The sequence below is a fragment of the Piliocolobus tephrosceles genome, chromosome 9 (assembly GCF_002776525.5).
Source record: "Piliocolobus tephrosceles isolate RC106 chromosome 9, ASM277652v3, whole genome shotgun sequence".
Lineage (NCBI taxonomy): Eukaryota > Metazoa > Chordata > Mammalia > Primates > Cercopithecidae > Piliocolobus > Piliocolobus tephrosceles.
The window spans coordinates 82971439-82990618 of NC_045442.1; the positions used below are offsets into that span (position 1 = coordinate 82971439).

The following is a 19180-nucleotide window of genomic DNA, read 5'->3' on the forward strand; positions in this document are numbered from 1 at the left end:
TATTTGATTATTCCACACTGTATACATAGATTATAATTATAACATCATGGTACACCCATAATTGCATACAGTTATAATTTTTCAAAAGAATTTAAAAATATGAGTGACCATGTCAAAAAAAAAAAAAGTGTATTGGCATCACCTAGAAAGACTACACCAATGTTGTGAGAGGAGAGAATTGTCAGGCAGGCTTCAGAGAAGAGATAATATTTGAGCAGAGTCTTGATGGACGAATAGAAGATTGCCGAATGGAAATTGGAAAGTGTAATACTGTAAAATACATATTTGGTTTTTGATGCCATTTCCTGGCATTCAAGTCTTAAAATCCTTGAAACCTCTGAAGTGATGTCTTTTTGTATGCTAATGAGTTAACTAGTAGATGGCAGCCCGCTGGTTAGCTTTAGGTTGGGGGCTGGTCAGCAGAAAGACTAAGGCAGGATTAGAATCAGAACTTTCAGTTCCCCCCCACAACCCCCAACATTTAGGGAGGGGAGAAGGGCAGAGGGTTGAGTTGATCACCAGTGACCCGTGGTTTAGTTAGTCATGCCTACAGAATGAACGTTCCATAAAAATCCAAAAGAACTGGGTTCAGAGAGCTTCTGGATAGCTGAACATGTGCAGGCTCTGGTGCCCTGTACATCTCTTTATCTATTGTTTGTAACATCCTCTATAATAAACCTGTAAACATAAATGTTTCCTTGAGTTCTGTCAGCCGCTCTAGCAAACTAATAGAACCTGAGAAAAAGGGGTTGTGGATACCTGGATTTATGGCTGGTTGGTCAGAAGCACAGGTAAAATAACCTGGGCTTGCCATTGGCATTGTAAGTGGGGGCCACCTTGAGGATTGATCCCTCAACCTGTGGGATCTGGTGCTGTCTCCAGGTGGATAGTGTCGGAATTGAATTGGAGGTTCCAGCTGGTGTCTGATGCAGAATTGTCTGCTTGCTTGTTGGTGGGGAGAAACCCTCACACATTTGGTAAGAAAAGTCTTCCCTGTTGATTGTTTTGGTGAGAGGGCAGAGGAAAAATAGTTTGAGTGTTTTCCATACTCACAAAAGGCAGGGGAATTAATTTCATGCACAGAACCCAGAACGGGGTGGAGGCAGAGCTTGAAAGTGTATAGAATGTACAGAAGATAGAATAATTTTTGTATGGCTTGAATTTAGAATAGGAGAGAGAGTTTGAGGGACAAGGCTGGAAAGGACCTTATGAAGAATTTTGAATGCCATGGCAAGGAGTCTAGACTTTTATTTTGTGAAAAATGGGCAGTCATTGAAAAATTTTAACATTTAAAGATATTTTGGATCATAATTTTTTGTTAAAATTAATATGATGGTTGTATTAGTCAGTTTTCATGCTGCTGACAAAGACATACCCAAGACTGGGTAATTTATAAAGTAAAGAGGTTTAATGGACTCACAGTTCCACGTGGCTAGAGAGGCCTCACAATCATGGCAGAAGGTGAAAGGCACGTCTTACATGGCAGCAGGCAGAGAGAATGAGAGCCAAGTGAAAGGGGAAACCTCTTACAAAATCATCAGATCTTGTGAGACGTATTCACTACCAAGAGAAGAGTATAGGGGGAACTGCCCCCATGATTCAATTATTTCCCACTGGGTCCCTCCCACAACATGTGGGAATAATGGGAGCTACAATTCAAGATGAGATTTGGGTGGGGACACAGTCAAACTATATCATTGGTGATATGAATGGTAGTTTGGAAAAAGGAAAAACCAAAACTGGAGAGACAAGTTAGGATATTCTTAACTGTTTCAAGCAAGAAATAATGAAGCTGTCAACTTAAGATGGGGGTCAACTTACCCGTTTAAGCATTGGTTGTTTAGAAAATGTTTAATTTTCTTCTCTTCCCCTATGTACTGTACTCTTCAGCTAGTGATTTGAAATTGTCCTGCATTTTCTCTTCTCTCGGCATATTTTTGGCCCTTCCTCTCTCTTGTGGAGTGCCTATGAACCTTAAAAACCACATCTCAAATGCCAATTCATCCCTAAAATTATTTCTAATCTGTATTGCTTTGACTCTAAATATATGTCTTTTCTTAGTCTAAAGCCCCCAAAGCACTTATTTTTATTCTACAGGATACTACTTTTTTGATCCCTATTAAACTAGGTGGCAGCAAGTCACAAAGGAGGAATCAGAAAGTAACCTGCTCCCCACCCTTGGTGGTGTATAGTCCAGTTAGCGAGGTATGTATATAAGTAATATAAGTAATGATAACCAATGTTGCCATGCAAAAGTGAGGAATGCCACAGGAGTAAACTGTTGCTTCTAGTCAGGGTCCTGTAACTGAGAAGCACCGGTAGAACATAGGAGGTTATGTGAGCTGAGCTTTGAAAGATGAGTTAAATTTACATGGATAAAGGATATTTCTGGAAAAGTGGATGGATAGAAGGTGAATGTTTTTGTAGGAATGTGGTGAAGGTCTTAGAAAGGGTAGGAAGTATGATGTGAAGAAAGCTCTTTTAGGGAAATTACTGTAGCAGTGATATATAAACTATACATCATTAGAGAAATGAAGTGAGGAGGTAGGGAGCTGAGTGAGGAGATCATGGCAATAGTTAGGCTTGAGTTGATCGGAATTAAATCAGGGTGGTGATTGTGGAAATAGAAAAGAAAGACTCAATGGTAAAGGTATTGCGGCAGAAGAAGGGACACTGATGTGTGACTAGATGTTGGAAAGAGATGATGCTACCCGAATTTTGAGGCTGAATGGTGGGAATGATGTTGGCCTCATTGATAGCTAACGTAAGTTGGATCCTACTTTTCTAAATGAAGAGAAATGTTAAAATTTATGTTTTACTGTACCGTTGGTCTCTTAATTTGCTTATGTGCAACAAGTTTTTTTTCGCATTCTTTCTCCAGCTTAACATATTCAAAGGGAGATTTTATGAAAAAAGCAAAGTATTACCTCTTTTACAAAAGCAGTTTTTAAGGAAATAAACAGTAGTCTGTTCATAGTTCTATCTCTTTTGCTATCATGTTAAATGCTATGTAAGATTCAGTAAAATTTAAGAATGTTTAAAGTATTTCTACAGGTATAATTCTGATACCATTACCAAAGGATGGTATCTCGTTTTAATAGAAGTACTGCGGCTGAGCACGGTGGCTCAAGCCTGTAATCCCAGCACTTTGGGAGACCGAGGCGGGCGGATCACGAGGTCAGGAGATCGAGACCATCCTGGCTAACATGGTGAAACCCCGTCTCTACTAAAAAAATACAAAAAATTAGCCGGGCGAGGTGGCGGGCGCCTGTAGTCCCAGCTACTCGGGAGGCTGAGGCAGGAGAATGGCATGAACCCGAGAGGCGGAGCTTGCAGTGAGCTGAGATCCGGTCACTGCACTCCAGCCCGGGCCACAGAGCGAGACTGTGTCTCAAAAAAAAAAAAAAAAAAAAAAAAAAGAAGTACTGCTTGAGGAATGGGGACCTGTGAAAAATTCATTAAGTAGAATTCAATGGTTCCATAGTAACAGATAAGCATTATTATGGTACTGTCCATTAGAGAAATATTGTGTAGTAAGGCAGTAAGTTACTTAATTATAGAAAACTGGCTTTTAAAATGCATTTATTAAAATTCTTACCAACTCTTAATTGATGACTGATTTAGAACTTAGCCGGCCGGGCGCGGTGGCTCAAGCCTGTAATCCCAGCACTTTGGGAGGCCGAGACGGGCGGATCACGAGGTCAGGAGATCGAGACCATCCTGGCTAACACGGTGAAACCCCGTCTCTACTAAAAAATACAAAAACTAGCCGGGCGAGGTGGCGGGCGCCTGTAGTCCCAGCTACTCGGGAGGCTGAGGCAGGAGAATGGCGTGAACCCGGGAGGCGGAGCTTGCAGTGAGCTGAGATCCGGCCACAGTACTCCATCCCGGTCGACAGAGTGAGACTCTGCCTCCAAAAAAAAAAAAAAAAAAAAAAAAAAAAGAACTTAGCCATATTTAGAAACAGCCTCTCTCTATTGAAAATAGTCACTAATTGTTTTATAATTATACATGTGTAAAACTGGAAGCCATTACATTATTGAGGAAGGAAGGCATTTGTGTTTTGTTTTTTAAGTCAGGCTTTGTGTTGAACTATTTTCCTTTTCTTTTTTTTTCTTTTTTCTTTTTTTTGAGACGGAGTTTCGCTCTTGTTGCCCAGGCTGGAGTGCAATGGCACGATCTTGGCTCACTGCAACTGCTGTCTCCTGGGTTCAAGTGATTCTCCTGCCTCAGCCTCCTGAGTAGCTGGGATTACAGGCACCCGCCACCATGCTCAACCAATTTTGTATTTTTACTAGAGACGGGGTTTCGCCATGTTAGCCAGGCTGGTCTTGAACACCTGACCTCAGGTTATCTGCTCACCTTGGCCTCACAAAGTGAGCCAAAGCGCCCGACGCAGCATACTCTGTTTAAAAGCACAGCAGTGTAGCCAGAGGACTTCAGTTTGAATCTTGACTTTACCACTTAGTTTGTGTTCCCTTGAAAGAAGACCCTGAGAAAAAGACTTACCGGCTTATAGGTTATTTGGGAGATGAACCAAAAAGCAGAGGTGAGAGAATGGGAAAAGTGAGACAGAGAAGGGAGTGAAGTTTCATTAAGTGGGTGATCCAGTTCCCACTGTGGGCAACTGGGCTTCAGCCCTGTGGGTATCTTCTGAATGTTCCTCACTGTTGTCCCACCAAAGGACAGGGAGCCTGAGACATGCATGCACCAACTTTCACCTGTTGTTAATTGAAGATTGCTCTGTGAGCTTTAACTCGGGCAGGTCTGTGCTTGCACCTCCATGCTGTTGAGCAGTCTCCCTTAGGTTTGCAAAGTCTCCAAGGAACAAAACAGAGCAGTGCCTCCACTCCCACTTGAGTCAGACGCTGTGCGTGTCACATAGAACTGCCCACCAGAGCCACAGTGCAGAGAGGGGTGAGCTGCAGAGCACCGTGAGGGTCTGCTGTGGTCTGCCCCTTTTACCAGTGAGATTCCCTCATGCCCCATTAGATCTGCTCTGTCACTGACCCTGCAGAGTGGTGACTGATTATAATCACTAAAAGAAATATCTAAAACAAGAGGGTTAAAATCTCCACCACTACAGCTGGTCCTGAGCTCTTATTTCCATCCTTGACATTCACATGAGAATGCTCTAAGAGCCCTCAGTTGTGCTGGCAGTAGGGTGTTCTCTGGGCAGGGAAGGCAAGCCCGCATCTGGAGTGTTGGTTATGCACCCTCCTTGTTAGTTGGCATTTGGCAGTGGCAGTAATTAGGTCACCTGTCATAAGAAAGAGCCCATGCTGTTGGGCCTATGTAGAGCCTTCCTCTCTGTCACTCCACAGGCTCCATTGACCGGCCTGGTACTCCTGCCTTGGGAAGAAGCTGGCTGACAGCACTGACGAGCCATCCTGTCTGTCCTTGGGGTGTAGTTGAATGCCTCTTCTGTGGGAGGTGCCTTGTGTTGGGCATTCATATAAGATAAAGATTGGCACTCTGTATTCCCTTCCTTAGGGCTGTCAGCGTGCCTCTTCTCCAGGCTTCTGGTCTCTTATTTCCTTTTTGGCCCCTTTTAATACAAAAATCAGCCGGGCGTGGTAGTGCACACCTGTAATCCCAGCTACTTGGGAGGCTGAGGTAGGAGAATGGCATGAACCCGGGAGCTGGAGGTTGCAGTGAGCTGAGATTGCGCCACTGCGCTTCAGCCTGGGTGACAAAGCAAGACCTTGTCCCCCCTTCCCCCCCCCACACCAAAAAAATTAGCCACACACCCACTTGCTTCTGTAGAGAAACCTAGAACTCCTGGTCTCAGAAATGTCATCCAGGCCTCACTTTCAGGCTTTTGGGTTATTCTGCAACTCCAGAAAAAGAGGCTGTTTAGTCCCACTCTCTTCTATTCAGACTTCCTTCTCTTAAGTTTAATTTTTTCTTAATTTAAGTTTAGTGAATTTACTTCTGGTTTACTTATTTGATTCCTCTCCAGTTTGGGTGCTTTAATTTTATTTATTTATTTATTTAGAGGTGGAGTCTCACTCTGTCTCTCTGCTGATTTTTGTATTTTTAGTAGAGATGGGGTTTCGCAATGTTGTCCAGGCTGGTCTTGAACTCCTGACCTTAAGTGATCCACCTGCCTTGGCCTCCAAAGTGCTGGGATTATAGACATGAACCACTGCGCCTGGCCCATTTTGGGTGCTTTTAGATGCAGATGGTGGTTTGTGAATTTGCAGCTCCATATGATATAGTGGGGAGAGCATGCCACAAGGTTTTCAGTAGCATCTCCTCATATTCTGTTACTACATTTCAATTCCTAACTTTATCTTCCAGCCTAATAATTTCTCTCTTGCACTACTGTCTGATAGTTTCAACTGTGAAAGGTAATTTCCAGTCTCGGTGTCACAGATACTCCAGTTTAACCTCTGATTATATCTTATGTATTCTTCCTTCCTTCCTTTTCTTTCTCCCTTCCCAGCTCTGTCTTTTATAGGGCAGGGTTTAGGGAACATCTCATTGCCCCTTTTGTTTTTCTTTTTCCTCATTGCCTCTTTTTAAAATGATTATTTTATTTTTATAAGATTATATATTGGCCAAGCACGGCAGCTCATGCCTGTAATGCCAACATTCTGGGAGGCTAAGGTGGGAGAACTGCTTGAGTTCAGGAGTTCGAGACCCCATCTCTATTTAAAAATAGTCACACACACACGTGTATATGTATGTGTGTATAAAAATTATGTAAGCAGCCTATTAATAAGTTCCTATATAAAATTTTAAACGCTATCACCAAAGTCTTTCAGTCCCTCTTCCCCACCTTTCACCCCATTGCCCTCCTTACCACCCTCCTTCACCTCCATCCCACTGCCATCTTGGGGCCCTCTGTTTCTTAGGTTATTGGTCTGTTTGCATATTAAATTCCCTGTTGAGTTAATTTTGGTATTAATATCTTTCTAGAAAGTCATACTTTTTTTTTTTTTTTGAGATAGAGTCTCCATCTGTTGCCCAAGTTGGAGTACAGTGGTACAGTGGTGCCATCTTGGCTCACTGCAACCTCCACCTCCTGGGTTCAAGCAGTTCTGCCTCAGCCTCCCGAGTAGCTGGGACTACAGGTGCCTGCCACCACGCCTGGCTAAATTTTTGTAGTTGTAGTAGAGATAGGTTTTCACCATGTTGGTCAGGCTGATCTCAAACTCCCGACCTCAATGATCCACCTGCCTTGACCTCCCAAAGTACTGGGATTACAGGTGTGAGCCACCACGCCCAGTCCATACAGTCATTCTTAATTTTCAGATTTATTCTTATAAAATTATGCCTAATGAGAATATCCGTCTCATAAAGTTAGTGTGAAGATTAAAGAATTTGACATATGAAGTATGTAGAACAGTGCCTGGCCTATAGAGCTCTAAGTGTTAACTATTATTTAATATTATTATACTTGAATATTTGTAATTATTTTTGGTAGGCCTCCTCGTACTTCATATTATTTGTTTCTTCTTTATTTTTGTACTTAGACTTCCTAGGGATATTGACCTTTCTAGATATATTTCATGGGTCTTTTCAAAGAGGCAGCATTTTAGTTTTATAAATTAACTCCACTTTTTTGTTATATATTTAATAATTTTTGCTTTTAACATACTACCTTTTCTTCCTGCCTTTGGTACCCATTCTAGTCTTCCACCTCGGTTACACATAATATTCTTCTATTTTTAAATATTTTTCTGTTGTTTCTGAGGATTTAGGAACAGTAGGAACACATTTGTCTATTTTTCTCAGCCTTAGTTAGAGCTGCTTGTATGTTTTCAAAAGCTTCTTGCACCTCTGTCTCCTGATGGTCTGTAATCTTTCCAGCAACCCAGGATTTAAATTTGGGAACCACCTATGACAACTGCATCTCTGCTTTCTATCAGATCTAGAAGTTGCTAAATTCTGTCAGCTCCACCTCTGTAATAGTTTTCTTCCACTTCTCTATTCTCATTGCCTCTTGGTTGGGATGGTTACTTCTCGTGCGAACTACTGTAATTACCCTTTGGCTTATCTACCTCACCCTGTCCCTTTCATCCCATGTAACGCTTCAAGAGTGATTTTTCTAAACCATGGTGCACTCACTTCTTTGCTCTGAAACCTCCAGTGATTTCTCCTTGTCTGTTGAGTTAAGTTCAGACTACTTTACACTCGCATTTGAGAATCTTATGAATTAATTCCTGCCTACACTTAATCATTCTTTATTCCTTTGTTCTTTAGGAAAAAATCATAATTGGTAAGATAAACCAAATATAAAACTATATAGTAATGCTGTTTTCAGCCTTACTGATCTCACTCTATTCCTTATCTTTACCATGCTTTTCTGACTTGGTGCTTTTGCCTCTGGATTTCCCAGTCTGGAATGCCTCTCTCACGTCCTCGTATGTTGAAATCTTTCCATTATTCAAGTGTGGGCTTAGATGCCAACACTTTGATGAAGGCTTATCTGATCCCATTGCCTGGAATTAATCTTCTTTTCCCATGTCTTTGGATTTGAACTGTGGCTTCTGTGCTCTGTTACTAGTCATACCATTTTTGATAGTCTACTAGTAACTTCTGTGCCTTAGATCCACATTTACACTGGCTTGTCAGGATTGGTCAGTGAATCAAATAGGTAGTAAGTATAAGCTTCTAGAACTGCACTATCCAATATGGTTGTCATTAGCCACATGTATTTTGGCTTCCAAGTAGCCACATATGGTTAGTGTCCACTTTATTGAATAACATAGAGACTGTCATGATTGCAGAAAGTTATTTTGAGCAGCATCTAGAACAATGCCTGGCAAATAATAGACACCAGGGAATGTTGTTCCTATGTATCACATCCTCATAGTAATATTAGTTTATATCAGTAAATATTAGTTTAACTTTCCTTTCCTCATCTGAATTTTATTAGTTTTCCTGTGCCATTTAAAAAGTAATAGTTTATCTTTATGGCAGCTAATGCAGTGCATGAACAATAAATATATGTTGGGTGAGTAAGTAAATACTACGAAGCATCCAGAAAGCATCTTGTTCTCTTTTAGGGTGGGGAGAGTAGGGGAGAGAAAGTTAAAAAAAATTCATTACTCAGGCCGGGTGCAGTGGCTCATGCCTGTAATCCCAGCACTTTGGGAGGCCAAGGCGGGTGGATCACTTAAGGTCAGGAGTTTGAGACCAGCCTGGCTAACATGGTGAAACCCCGTCTCTACTGAAAATACAAAAATTAGCCAGGCATAGTGGTGCACACCAGTAATTCCAGCTCCTTGGGAGGCTGAGGCAGGAGAATGGCTTGAACCTGGGAAATGGAGGTTGCGGTGAGCTGACTCAGCACCACCGCACTCCAGCCTGGGTGACAGAGCAAGACTCCATTTCAGAAAAAAAAAGTTAATTACTCAATTAATGAATATTTCCAGGAAGCTTAAATTAAACAGGGTAGACTAAGCAGCTAAATAAAGGTGGTCTTATCTAGTGCTTTTCAAATTTAGTGCACGTGCATGTCACCTGGGGGTCTTGTTAAAAGATTCTGATTCAGCACAGTCTGGGATTCTGCATTTCTAGCCAGCTTGCAAGCTAGCCAGCTCTGCCCAGTGAGGGTGTAATTCATTAGGTTGTCTACTTATACCCATTTTAACATTTCCCAGTCTTTAGAACTAGTCCTTTAATTTAGCTCAAAGTTTTGTTGTTGTTGTTGTTGTTTTGAGACAGGGTCTTGCTCTGTTGCCCAGGCTGGAGTGCAGTGGCAGATGATGGCTCACCACAGCCTTGAACTCCTGGGCTCAAGTGATCCTCCTACCTCAGCCTGCCAAAGTGCTGAGATGGATTGCAGGCATGAGCCACCACACCTGGCCCAAAGTTCTCCTTTTTGAGGTCATAATTTTTAAAGACAGCCCTTATATGTTCAGGAAAAGTTTTGGCATAAAAACTTCTTTTTCATGTTTTTTTGCATAAAGTAGGTACATTGTTTAGTACCAATATGAGAAAGACTTAATTGTGAATACAGCTTTATATTATTAGATTTCTTATGTCATAATATAAAAAACAGTAAACTTAGTGCTCAACTATTCATGATAGTTGAAAGTTTTAAGCTAATTCAAAATATGAAACAAACCAGAAATACTTTGGAAAGAGAGGTTTTAAGTATATTAAGGTCCTCCATTTTATGGTGTGAATCTAAATTTCTGTTCTCTGATGTCTAGAAATCACAAAAGGATGGTGATTTTGGGAACGAAGTTCTTGAGCTAGCACTGTCAGTAGTAAGTGGCTGTTACTGTAAGATCTAGAGATACATTTTTAGATGCCAGTATACTTATAAAGAACTGTTAGAGTGCATTATGTGGTTTTATGGTTGGTTTAATTCCCCAAGTATATTGCACTTAGCAAGATACTACTATTTTTTATTGCTTAAATTTATTTATTGAACATTTTTATTCCTTTGCTTAGAAATGTGCTAGACAGTGGCAATTACACTGCTGCAAGATAAGTAAAAAAATCAGCTGACTAAGCTTTATAAGAGGAGGAATCATGTCTGTTTTATTTACCGTTGGATAGTCAGTACATGGCACATAACCAAGTCATCATTAAGTCATTTTTGAGTGAACATTGCTCAAGATCTGCGAAGCAGCTGTCGTGTGTGCTGGGTGTACTAGAAGTTGAACGGGACTCCTCACGCAGCCTGATGAGTTGGGATCGAGGATTGCATACACAAGGGAACTCACAGATCAAGTCCTGAAGAGAACGTTGTAGTTACTCTGGCAAAGAACAACGAGGACACAAAGGCTGCGCAGAGGAATGGAAGCCCGGAAGGAATGCCTGTGAAGGGAGAGCGGCTGCACTGACTTTGGTAGAGTTGGAGCATCGTAAGGGTATGGAGGAGAGGGGAGGACAGTAGTAGAGGCCTCAGCAGATGTCAGATCACAAAAAGTCTTGTGTTACTAATTTTATCCTATGAAATGAGGATATTTTTTAGGTGTTTAAGCAGAGAGAATGGCAAGGTCATTTGGTTTTAGAAGTTAGTCTGGTCTAGGCATGATGACAGATGCCTGTACTGGGCAAGCTGAGGAGGGAGGATGGCTTAAGCCCAGAGGTTGGAAGCTGCAATAAGCAGTGATCACATCACTGCAGTCCAGCCTGGGCAACAGAGCAAGACTTTGTCTTTAAAAAAGAAAAGTCTGAAATACCTCTTACAACTCTTTAAAAAAAAAAAAAGTTCTTTCAAGCACACATGGAGTGTTTTATGAAAGTGACTGTTTACTAGGCTATACAGCAAGTTCTTATACATTTCAAATAAAATCAACCATATTTTCTGGCAAGAAAGCCTGGATGTTGGAAATGAATAACAAACTATACACATTTGGAAATTTAAAAACACACTTCGGTAAATCCCACAGATTAAATATAAAATAATCAATTTAGTGAACACCTTGAACAAAATAATAAATAACAGCCTGAGCAACATAGTGAGATCCCGTCTCTACAGAAAAAAATAAAAATTAGCCCAGCACTGTGGTGTCCCCCTGTAGCCCCTACTCAGAAAGCTGAGGTGGGAGGATTGCTTGAGCTTGGAAAGTTGAGGCTACAGTGAGCCATGATCACATCATTACTCTCTAACCTGGGCTACAGAGCACAAGACCTTATTTCCAAAAAAAAAAGAAACTTAGGACATACTAAAACTTGTGTGAAACCCTGAAGTCTTAAATATTCATATTTTAAAAGAAGATTTGAATACTAATAAGCTAATCTAAGTTAGGGAAAGAACAAGGCAGTAAATTCAAGTGAAGTAAAATAGATGATACAGATAAAAGCTAACACTTCTAGAGTTCTTACTCTATTCCAAGCACTGTTCCATGTTCATCACAAAGATTATCTCATTTAATCTTCCCAAAGCCATATGGGGGGTATTGTTATTATGTGCACTTTACAGATGAGGAAACTGAAGCACAGAGAGAAACTTATCCAAGCCTCTATATAATAAGTATGATAGAATTGGGGTTTGAAATGATGATTTTTTTTTTAAAAGATACATTGAAGAAGATTAACAAAGCTGAAAGTTGTTTTTTATGAAAAGGCTAATAAACTGTTTGAAAGATTGATCAAGAAAAAATATAAAGTACAAATAATACTGAGGATGTAAAAGGAAGATACAGAAGAAAGTCTTTAAAATAAAATATCTTGAATCACTTTATACCAATAAATTTTACAATTTAAATGTCAATTTTCTAGAAAATTATAACAACAAAAATTGACTTAGAGTAAATAGAAAACTTGGATATTTCTATAACTGTTAGAGAAATTAGATTTGTAATTAAAAGAGCCACCCACTTTGATACACTTAGAGATAAGCCTTGGGCCCAGATGATCTTTTTTTCTTTTTCTTTTTCTTTTTTTTTTTTTTAAGAAAAAAAAAACCACTTCAGAGACTTCATTTATTATATGAAGAATTAGGGAAAACTTGGTCCCACGATTTTAGGCTATTTTTACAGTAGAAAAAATGTTACACATTTATGAAAGTTTACTAGGGGCAAATTTCAACTTACCTGTAAAATAGTAATGCCAGCCGTGGAGATGGCACTGTAAACCAAAAGGCAGAATGACTAAAGAAACTACTTGAAAATTTAACAATTATCTCTTCAGTATCCTTCCTGCTCCAAGATTTGCTATGGTGAGTTTTCCAAATGTTAACGACCTGGAAAAGCTCATTGTCTTCATCCCTTCTGAGTCTTGTGATTTGGTGGTTTCTTTATCCAAAACATATCATCCTCTATAAAACTCGCTGATCCTCAGATTTAACTTTTCAGTTTCTTTTTCCAAGTACTCATCAGTGGTTTAATGGCTGTAGGCCCTAGGCTGTAGGCTGAGCCCCTAAAAGGTGAAGACGCATCCAAGCTGTTGAGACTCCCTCCAGGCAGGGGCAATGAGACTATCTGGGTCTGAGATTATGTCATTAAGTTCTTTTTTTGGGGGGTGGGGGGGACAGAGTCTCGCTCTGTCGCCCAGGCTGGAGTGCAGTGGTGTGACCTCCACTCATTGCAACCTCCGCCTCTTGGATTCAAGCAATTCTTCTGCCTCAGCCTCCCAAGTAGCTGGGATTATAGGCACCTGCCACCACACCCAGCTAATTATTGTATTTTTAGTAGAGACAGGGTTTCACGATGTTGGCCAGGCTGGTCTGGAACTCCTGACATCAGGTGATCCACCTGTCTTGGCCTCCCAGAGTGCTAGGATTACAGGCATGAGCCACTACACCCGGCATCACTAAGTTCTTTAACCAGAGAGGCTTCAGTTTTCAGACACACAGAAGCATAATTCTGACCATACAGAAACCTCAAAGTTTCTTCTGTCTTCCACCCAGTCAAAGTCTCCTTCAAAACTTTGAGTAAGTTTCTCTGCCACTTCAGGACACACCTACACTAGAGACTGACCTAGAAACTTGGTTTGATTTGGCAAATTTTCTGTTAAAATGCCCCACACTTTTCTTATTAATAACTTAATAACTCCTTAAGTTATTAATAACTTATTAACTCCGCACTTAATAACTCCTACTAGCGTTATTTCTGACCTACTGTATTTACTTTCAGAATTTTCTGAAGCTTTAATCTTTCAGGCAAAGTACTATTTGAAGAACTCTTGAGTATTTACTTTCTGTAAAGGAAGTTCACATGTAGCAGCTTTCTCCTGAGTATCTAATTTGCCATTGCCTAACTGCTCAGTGACATCCACTGCTGTCTGTTCTTTGTGTTTGGCATTAGCTTTGAGATCAGCTTTCTTTTTCATTATGCTTTTCTGGTGCAGCTGTGGTCTAATACTTGTTGAATTTGGTCTGTTTCCTGGTAGAATGGAGGAAACAAAGTCTGCTCATTATCACTGCTGCTGTCATTATGAGTGCTAGAAGAGCTAGATTCATACTGCTTTTCAAAGTGGCTAGGATTGTCAATATCTGATGTTTTAATGGCTTTACTGCATAACTGTACTTCTTTTCCAGAATGGCCACTTTGCCCTTCCTTTAATAGTTGAAAATCAGGATGCCTCTCCCCATACTGGAGTTCTGGGAATTTGTGCTTCAAAAAACTCAGATGCTTAATAACAAAAATTGCTGCAAAAAGACTTTCTTTCAGTAATATCATAGACTTTATTGGTTTTGAAATTTTATATTTAATTCCCAGCTTCTTGTGACATAAAGGATAACCACAGAGTTTGACAAATAGAACGTTCATTCACTACATCGTTGTAGTGAGCAAGTGTAATGAACTTCCCCTTTTAGAAGCATCTTCTTGTTTCAAAGTACTTGTCTGTTTAGTACCTGTGACATTTCGAGAACGGTGGGAGCCCCGGCCTTGTGCAGCCCAGCACAGTCAGCCATAGGGGAGAGTAGTCTGCGGGTTGGGACCAGCTCCAGAGTCTCTCCCCGAGGCCCCATCTCCCTCTCTGGCCCAGATTATCTTAAGGGTGAATTCTTTTCAGCTATCCAGGTCGTAGGTATGTCCACATTTACACATGCTGTTCCAGAGAATAGCAAATTAAGGACAGTTCCTCAGTTTATTGTGACTAGTATAACCTTGATAACCAAAACCAAGCATGGCTAATATGAAATGAATTATTGGCCAATCTTGCTTATGTAAAATCTAACAAGATAGGAGCAAAACAAGTCCAGTAGTATGTTTAAATATTTTATATGTATATATCTCATGTCTACAGTGCTGACTATAATACAGTTCTGACTGAGACTCCACAGTCTGCCTGAGACTCCACAGGTTTAAGGGCACAGTTCCCAACGAGACTGCCCTTGCTGCACGTACCAGTTAAAAGTTTGGTGGTCCCCAGACCACCTGTGCTTCCAGTGAACTGGCTGCAAATCTGGGGGTTCCCATGAATCCCCTCAAGTTTGATAATTTATGAAGTGACTGAACTTGGGAAAGCGGTAAGTTACACTTAAGTTACACTTTAATTATGAAGAATACAGATCAGGACCAGCCAAATGAGATACAGGGAACTGGGAGGGTTCCTAACACGGAGCTTCTGTGCTCTCTTCTCCTGGAATCATGGTGTGTCACCCTCTTGACACATCAGTATGCTCACCAGTCAGGAAGCCTACCTGAGCTATGGTGTATGGAGATTTTATATGTAGGTGTAATGGAATAATTTGCCATGTGATTGAACTCAAACCTTCAGTGTTCTCTCCTTTCTTCCTTAGAGGCTTAGCTGGCTCAAACGCCATCCTTCTACACATGGTGGCCTTTCTGGTGAGCAGACCCCTTTCTGAGTCATCTTGTTAGCATAATCTCAGGAATGATCCGTGAGGCTCGTGAGTAACAAAGGCACTCCTCCTACCAAGGAAATTCCATGAATTAGAGGTTCTCTCCCAAGAACTTGGGTCAAAGACTGAATACATTATTTATTATACAATAAGGACAAATTGAAATTATCTCAGGAATCTAAGAATAGTGTGTTAATTATCATTGTTTCATAACAGTTTATCCAAAAACTTAATGGCGTGAAACCTTAACTTACAAGAAATTTAGGAGTAGCCTAGCTGGATGTGGTTCTGATCTTTATGTTTCACAAGGTTGCAGTCAGGAAGTCAGCCGGGGCTACAGTCATCTGAAAGCCTGACTCAGGGAGAATACACTTCCAAGGTGGCACGCTCACATGGCGTTTGGCAGGAGGCCTCAGTTCTTCACCCCATGGGCCTTCTCATAGGCTCCTTGTGTGTCCTCACACTGTGACAGCTGGCTTTCTCCAGAACTAGTGATCCAGAAAAAGCAAGGAGAAAGCTGCAGTGCCTTTTAAGGACCTAGTCATTACTTTTTCTTTTCTTTTTTTAAATTAAATTGAGATGGGTTAAATTGAGATGGGGTCTTGCTATGTTGACCAGGCTGGTCTCAAACTCCTGGTCTCAAGCAATCCTCCTGCCTATTCCTCCCAAAGTGCTGTTACTACAGGCAGGAGCCTGTAGTATTTCTTTATCCTGTTTGTAAGAAGGAAGTCACTCAGTTTAACCCATACTCAAAGGAATTAGTTTCCACCTCTTAAAAAGAAGAGTATGAAAGAATTTGTGGACATGTTTAAAAACCACCACAGATGGTTTATTCAAGAAAGTTCTTAATATGAATTAGTATTAATTTATTAATTTGTACATTGAAGGAGAAAAACTCTGTGATCTTATCACTAGATGAAGCAAAAGCACTTGATGAAATTTAACTCCATGATGAAACTTCTCAGCAAACTAAGAAGGGAACTTCCTTAATGTGATAAAGACTTTCATTAAATTTATAATTAATTTAGGAACAATTGACCTACCTAATATTGAGGTTTTCTGTACCTAACATGATTCATCTTTCTATTTGTTAAACTTATTCTTTTGTTCTTCAATATTTTAAAATTGTGCTTATATCAGTGTTTTACATTTGGAATTGCAAAATGACATAATGAAACATGAAGACTGGAAGTCCTCGCTAGAGCAATTAGGCAAGAGAAAGAAATAAAGGGCATCTAAATTGGAAAGGAGGAAGTCGAATCGCCACGATCATATATGTAGAAAACCCTAAAAGCTTCACCATAAAACTCTTAGAACTGATAAATGAATTTAGTAAGATTGCAGAATACAAAATCAATATACAAAAATTAGTAGTGTTTCCATACATCAATAATGAACTAGCAGAAAAAGAAGAGAGTAATCCATATACAAAAGCTACCAAAAAATGAAATACATTTGACCAAGGAGTTGAAAAATCTCTACAAGGAATACCATAAAACACTGATGAAGGAAATTGAAGCAGGCACAAAAAATGGAAAGACATCCATTTTCAAGGATTTGAAGAATTAATACTGTGAAAATGACCACACTACGAAAAGCAAGCTTAGATTCAATGCAGTCCCTATCAAAATACCAGTGACAGTCTTCACAGAAATAGAAAAAACAATCCTAAAATTAATATGGGACCACAAAGGACTGCAAATGCCAAAGCAGTTCTGAGCCAAAAGGACAAAGCTAGAGACATCACACTACCAGACTTCAAGATAAACTGCAAAGCTCTAGTAATCAAAACAGCATGGTACTAGCGTAAAACCAGACAATAGACCAATTGAACAGAACAGAGAACCTAGAAATAAATCCACATATTTATAGCCAGCTGGCAAAGGTGCCAAGAACATGCTTTGGGGAAAAGACAGTCTTCAATAAATGGTGCTGGGAAAACTGGATATACATATGCAGAGTGAAACTGCACCCCTGTCTTTCACTATATACAAAAATAAGCTCTAAATGGATTAAAGACTTAAATGTAAGACAAAGGCACCAGAGACAAAGTGAATCATCTATTTTCTTTTATTATTATTTTTTAAAATATAGAGATGGGGTCTTGCTACGTTGCCCAGGCTGGTCTCAAACTCCTGGGCTCAAGTGATCCTCCTGCCTTGGCCTCTCAGAGTGCTGGGGTTACAGGTGTGAGCCGCCAGTGCCCAGCTAAATACTGTATTTTCAGCCCATGTTTGCTTGCAATATGAAGACATTGCTATACTTATTGAAAAGGAGAGGCTGGGAGCGGTGGCTCATGCCTGTAATCCTAGCACTTTGGGAGGCCGAGGCAGGTGGATCACCTGAGGTCAGGAGTTTGAGACCAGCCTGGCCAACCCTGTCTCTACTAAAAATATAAAAATTAACCAGACTTGCTGGTATGTGCCTGTCGTCCCAGCTACTTGGGAGGCTGAGGCAGGAAAATATCTTGAACCCAGGAGGCGGAGGTTGAGATGAGCCAAGATTGCACCACTGCACTCCAGCCTGGACGACAGAGTGAGACTCATCTCAAAAAAACAAATAAACAAACAAACAAAAAAAAGAATTTGCTTATAAGTTGACCCATGCGGTTCCAACCTGTATTGTTCAAAAAAAACAAAAGCGCCGTTAGACCTAGCATCTCACTTCTGCAAATCTAACCTACAGTTTTATCTGCCCAAACAACAACAAAAGCATCTCTTCAAGTTTATTTATTGCTGCATTGCTTATACTAAATTGGAAATAATCTAAAATGTCCATCAACATGGTTATGCACCGTGGCGTGCACCTGTAGTTGGGACTACTTGGGAGACTGAGGCAGTGCAATCTGATTGCACCTGTGAATAGCTCCTGCACTCCAGCCTGGACCAGCATGGCAAGACCTCATCTCTAAGAAGAAAATGTTCATCAATAAGAGAATGGGCAAATATGGCCATAAGGTATTCATAGGATAAAACACTAGATAACAATGAAAATGAATTAAGAAGAACTACAAGTATCCATCATGGAAATACTTCACAGTGTTATGTGAACAAAATTAAAGCATTATACATATAAAAACAGTGAAGTTTTTATGTATCTATTGAAAGTTTAACAATATGTAAGGCAATGCTGTTATGTCACTTACAATCCTTTCTTTGAAATGAAAGGCAAGTTGATGTGTGTTTAAACTAGAAATCCCAGGAAAAAATCAGAAAGATACCTGGGCTTAAAGAAAGATGCTAAATGGGGCCGGGCGCCATGGCTCACGCCTGTAATTCCAACACTTTGGGAGGCCGAGGCTGGTGGATCACCTGAGATCAAGAGTTCGAAACCAGCCTGGCCAACATGGCGAAACCCTGTCTCTACTAAAAATACAAAAATAAGCCAAATGTGGTGGCATGTACCTGTAGTCCCAGCTACTTGGGAGGCTGAGGCAGGAGAATTGCTTGAACCTGGGAGGCAGAGGTTGCAGTGAGCCGAGATTGTGCCGTTGCACTACAGCCTGGGCAACAAGAGTGAGATTCCATATCCAAAAAAAAAAAAAAAAAGATGCTAAAAGGAAAGCAAGGGCAGGTAAATGGCAAATCCATCTCATGCCATAGAACTACTTTTTTTTTTTTTTTTTTTTTTGAGTCGGGGTCTTGCTCTGTCACCCAGGCTGGAGTGCAGTGGCACCATCTCAGCTCACTGCAAGCTCCGCCTCCTAGTTTCATGCCATTCTCCTGCCTCAGCCTCCCGAGTAGCTGAGACTACAGGTGCCTGCCACCTCGCCCGGCTAATTTTTTGTATTTTTAGAAGAGACGGGGTTTCACTATGTTAGCCAGGATTCTCGATCTCCTGACCTCGTGATCTGCCTGCCTTGGCCTCCCAGCATGCTGGGATTACAGGCATGAGCCACTACGCCCGGCCTAGAACTTCTTACAACACCCTAAACCAGTACGTTTCAACCTGAAAAGA

General features: G+C 40.7%; 1 protein-coding gene and 1 pseudogene across 4 annotated transcripts in view; one reads left to right on the plus strand and one right to left on the minus strand.

Annotated features, from left to right (window-relative positions):
• BMPR1A (bone morphogenetic protein receptor type 1A) overlaps window positions 1-19180 on the plus strand; it is a 161238-nt gene that overhangs the window by 78623 nt on the left and 63435 nt on the right. Inside the window, exon 3 of one of the 4 annotated variants that reach the window (XM_023226079.1) lies at window positions 15161-15209. The exons of 2 other annotated variants lie outside the window; for them this stretch is intronic. The gene's annotated coding sequence lies outside the window, so the exon portion shown is untranslated. Of the gene's footprint in view, window positions 1-10745; window positions 10814-15160; window positions 15210-19180 lie in introns of those variants that run through there. One more of the 4 variants, XM_023226081.1, reaches the window with a different exon arrangement.
• LOC111551999 lies at window positions 12592-14329 on the minus strand (annotated as a pseudogene).